Consider the following 5,407-nt stretch of genomic DNA (forward strand, 5'->3'; position numbering starts at 1 on the left):
CCTGGAAGTCTGAGAGTGAGAATAAAATAGAAATCAAGAAAGTGAGAAGATAGAAGATGACAACAGTGCCAGCCAGAGAGAGAGAGAGAAAGAGAGCTCACCATTGGAGAGAGAGATGATCTAGATCTGGTGGCACCAACCACCGGTGCATGAGTTCGCAAAATGAAAACAGTGTGCCTGGGTTCTGATGGCGCTGGCTGGAGAGAGAACTAAGAATATAGAAGACCTAGTTCTAAAAAGAGAGAGAACTGAGAATGAGAAGAAAGAATATGAAAATGGTGTCAGGTGGAGAGAGAGAGAGATCACTGCTGAAGAGAGAGATGACTAGTTCTGGTGGCGCCGGCCGCCGATGCCTGAGTTCGCAAGTGCAGTTGGGTTCGCTGGTTCTAAGAGTTGAGAGGGAGAAATGAGAGCCGCTTTTGAAGTGAGAGTGAGAAAGGAGAATGAAAAGAAAAGTTTTAAGAATTTAGGGTTAGGGTTAGGCAGTTTAGGAATTTAGGTTTAACTTATATAAAAGTCAGGTCGGGTTAGGCTGGGTTGGGCTTTTTTAACAAACCCCAAGCCCGGCCCGTAAAATAGTGAAGCTCGGGCTTTTAGGCCCGAAGTCAAGCCCGTGGGCTAAAATGCATGCTCAAGCCCGTTCGGGGGTCGGGCCGGCCCATCGGACTACCCAACCCATGAATAGGTCTAGTTCTAACTAGGCGAGACAGATAGAGAGAAGAGAGAAAAAGTAGAAAAAGACACGTGTCGCAAGTAAAAATGACTCCAGTCAATCTAACCCATATACTTAGATTAGATTAGATTAGATTAGATTAGGGCCATGTTTGATTTTATTTTTAAAAAGTGTTTTTTTCAATTAGTACTTTTAAGACATTCCATCATTTTGCTTTAAAAATATACTTAGATTAGATTATTATATTTGCTTTAAGAGTATTTAAAAGAACATTAGATTAGATAGATTTATAAATATAATTGGAATCGGGATTTAGAGTCTGTTTGATTTGCACTTGAAATGAGAATCGGCACCCATTGGAATTGGGATCAAAACGGTATATTCCCATGATCTATTTGGTTCAGACTGGAATCAGAATCAAAATTGAAATAAACTAGAATGGCCATTCCCTCAAACGGGAGAAATGTCATTCCAACAAGAACGAACATGGATTTCCAATTCCAGACCTCTATTCCTGCAAATCAAATGGGCCCTTATTTCATTTGATCTTATTTAATTAGATGAAGTAGTTTGTTGGGAAAATATATGATGCGAAAAAGATATGGTATGGGAAGAGCTTTGACCAATCAAAGCCCACCCATGAATTTTGATAAATAACACTTAATTCGCTATCACCTTTATAATTCCAATTGATTGGTCAAATGCTTTTCAGATATCATATCTTTTCCATATCATAGTCGAACCCGTTATCACGTTGAATACTTTGTTTTATCACAAATATTCTATTTGTTTTTCAAAATATGAAGTATTTGTTGCCATCAATACACTTTTTTTTTCCACAACACATATTTTAACGTGATAGAAGTTGGTTCTTTTATTTTGGGTGTGTAGTGACTTTAATCCCTCATAGACTAGAAAAAAAAAAAAAAAATCTCCATTAAAGTTGTTATATAGTTTTATTCTTGATAGAATAAAAGAGGGCCTCTAGATCATTACAAACCCATGAGCGCCTATTGCTCTGCACCATGCAGTGTCATGTAGTATGCGCAATATCTCATACAACTCTTTCTCTTGAAGTACCAAAAACGCCAAATTTGATGCCAACATCAATCCAATACATACATTTTTTTGATATCACATATAGTGCAACATGACAATTTCTCAAAAATTTGTATGAATAAATCTCAAACATTTTTAGCAAAAACAACAATGATACCAAACAAAACCTTTGTAACCATCCCTGCTTCCCAGTTCATTATGGGTTGACTGTCCTAGAGATAGGGTTGCACATTAACAGGGAGATCAATGAATTTGGAAATTTAACATCAGATCTCATTATCTCCAATGAAAATATTCAGATTATATGCGGATTTAACCCTATCTGATCCAATTAAAACGCAAGAAAGATTAAAAATTATTATTATTATTATAATATCATGAATGATATATCATAGATACCATGTATGATACCCTATCTGATCCAATTAAGCTAAATCTCATAGATACCATGTATGATAAGCTAAATCTCATAGATACCATGTATTATTATTATATACCATGCATCATACCATGTATGATACATAGATATTATTATATACCATGTATGATAAGATAAATCTCATGTTCTAAATGTCTAAGTGCCGAAGAAAAAAAGAGTCAAGTGACAGGTACATGCATTATATGCACTCTAAATCCTCTTTTTTTTTTTGAAAAGACACAAGTGTACTAGCGGTGGCGGATTGGGTTGGGTTTGATTTGGGTTGAGCTTCAACCCAATTCACCTAATCTGCCAACCCATTAATGAACCAGTTTTATGGGTTGGGTTCAACCCACCTAAACTCATTAATCTTATATTTATGTACTTTAAAAAAAAAAAAAAACAGAAACTAACTCTCACTTGACAAATAAGTTCGCCATAGTTTGGTGGTAATAGTACTTGTTATTTACACAAGTGGTGAAGGTTCAAATCATAGTAACATGCATGTTATTTTTACACAAGTGGCGAAGCCATTTGATTATGTTCGGGTTTTGGGCTTGACCGAACCACTTAGGTTCAAACCGGTCAGACCTTGAACTATCTAATTGGATTTTCTTCAAGCTAATCACATTAAGACTGGTTGAACTGTTTGGATTCGGATCAGTCCGATCAAACTAGACCAGATTGGTTCAATCAATTGTGGATTGACTCGGACCGGCCCATATCAGGTTGTGCAGTGGTTTGGGACCGGTGATCCATATTGGTCAAAGCAAGCATGCCAAATCGTACCGGGCCTGGGTCGAACCCATCCATCTAAAACCACTTTGGAGTTGGATTGCCCCAGATTGGCCTGATCTAGATCGGGTTGGGTTCGGAGTGGACTGGTCAACCCAAACAAACCAAACCAAGGTCATCGGGTCTGTTAATATTTAGACCAAGTTGAACTGGTCCGTACTTGGGTCAGATTGATTTGGATTTATGTCGATTTGGGTGAAGTGTGTTAATTTGAGGGAAAACTAATTTTAGTCAATAATTAATAGAAAATTAATGCATTAATTATAAATTATTTCACTCAAATGAAGAAAATTAAAAAAAAAATGCTAAAGAATTAATGCTTGTATGTTTAGTGGTTAACCAATGGTTATCCACAACCCAACCCGACCTAACCCATTTAAATTGACCCAATAGGTGATCAACCCATTTCCAACCTGCCAAGTAAATGGGTGGGTTGGGTGGGTTAGATACTAGGTGAGTTGGGTGGGTTCAATGGGTTGGGTGAGAAATTCCCACTCCTACTAAACACAATGAGGGATTACATCCCAAAAAACAACAAAACAAATAAGAAGAAGGGAAGAGGGAAGAAAATGACATCTAAAGTCCAGAAGAGTAGGGGAAGAGTGAGTTTTGCGAACAAGCCAGTCTGTAGCCTGATTAGGCTCTCTAAAAACATGCTGGTAATGAAGACCTTTATCGAAAAGAACTCTCCTCCGCCAGCAGCTTGAGATAATGCTTTTCAACTCCCATGGAAATTTCACTTTGTGTTGAGGCAAGAGATGACAAGATCTGAATCGCCCTTAATGGTAATAGGATACCCCCTATATTTCATTGCTTGAATATGGGCTTCCCACGCAGCCCAAGCTTCTGCTTGGTTGATGGTACAGGTGTCAAGTTTATAAGCCTTAATAGCTATCACACAACTAAGATGATCATGAACAATACAGTTGTCAAGTTTAAAAGCCTTGATAGCTATCACACAACTAAGATGATCATGAACAATATTGGCAACCGAACACTTCCCATCAATGCAGTGAGAAGCATCAAAATTTATTTTAATAGTACCAAATTTTGGAGTAATCCAACTTATTGGTTTCCAATGTTTATCAATTCAGTCAAGGTTTAAGACCTTATTCCCATCAAGATCCTCCATAAACATCCCGAGAGTCAGGTCCAAAATCATCGGAATGGGAGTTGTTAAGTTATTAAATTTTTAGAATTCCTATTTTAGAATAAATGTAAGTTTTTCCCTTACCAAAAGATTTTGGTTCTACTTTTTATTGTCTACCCTTGTCCACCAATCACTTAAATTATCATTTTCATTTGGGCCCTCCAAGGGAGCATTAATGGTAAGCCAAATTTGCTTAGTATGGGAATAATTCTTAAAAATATGATCAATATCTTCCTCATCTCCACTCTGTCCGAATCCTCTTCAGCGCGCAATGATGACACGATCTTCTACCAGCCCAATGGTCTTATATCACCTAGGGTACAAATTGAGAGGGTTAGGTCGCATTTAAGCTCAACCCAGGTCCAACCTAAAAATTTGCCTAGCTGATCAGACTTGGCCCAACCTGCATTGAAAATTAATGCGCTTGGGTTGGATTCAAGTTCATGTCTGATGAGTAGTTCAATCTATTTATAGTAAATTAAGCAAAAATGTGATCATGTATGTATGTACATGTGTGTGTGCTCAGAAAACCTAAAGCTCTATTTGGAATGAGTGCAAATACAAATATGTAGAGTGCAAAATCTTATATTTTGTATTATTTTTCATGCATTTGCACTCTACATATTTGTATTTGTACTCTGTCCAAACTGCTTAAGGGTTAAGGTTAAGATTCTCAAACTTTTAGATCAATCTAAGAACCAAAAATCCAATCCCATCTCCGCCCAAGTGCACCCCACTCATTCAGTTGTGTGGCATTTAGTGGGTGAGAATACTGAAAAGACATAATATCATAAGAACAAAACCCCCCGTGAATGAATTTTCAATTTTGATGATATATATATATATATATATATATATATATATATATATATATATATATATATATATATATATATATATATATATATTCCGGAGGAATTAATGCTGCCAAGCTCAATCCAAGAACCAAAAAGTAAAAACTCCCGAACTTTTGGACTAAAGATCAATCCAAGAACCAAAAATCCAATCCCATCTGATGTAAAATTGCAGACTGATTCGTTTCAGATTTGGGTTGGGCACGCCCAAATGCACCCCACTCATTCAGTTGTGCGGCATTTAGTGGGTGACAAAATCTCCTGTTAATGAATTTTGATGAATACCACATTAAAATAAATGATTCATTCGGGAACGGTTATTTTTCATAGGACCCATTAAAATTAAAAAATGAATGTAGATTTATTTCTTTTCCATGTAACCTACAAACTTTCCCACCCCCACCTCCTAGAAAAATGAACTAAGCCTGTATGGTATTGTTACATATGCACCAAATGCT

This window comes from Nelumbo nucifera, chromosome 1 (genome assembly GCF_055504915.1).
Source record: "Nelumbo nucifera cultivar China Antique chromosome 1, China Antique-T2T, whole genome shotgun sequence".
NCBI lineage: Eukaryota > Viridiplantae > Streptophyta > Magnoliopsida > Proteales > Nelumbonaceae > Nelumbo > Nelumbo nucifera.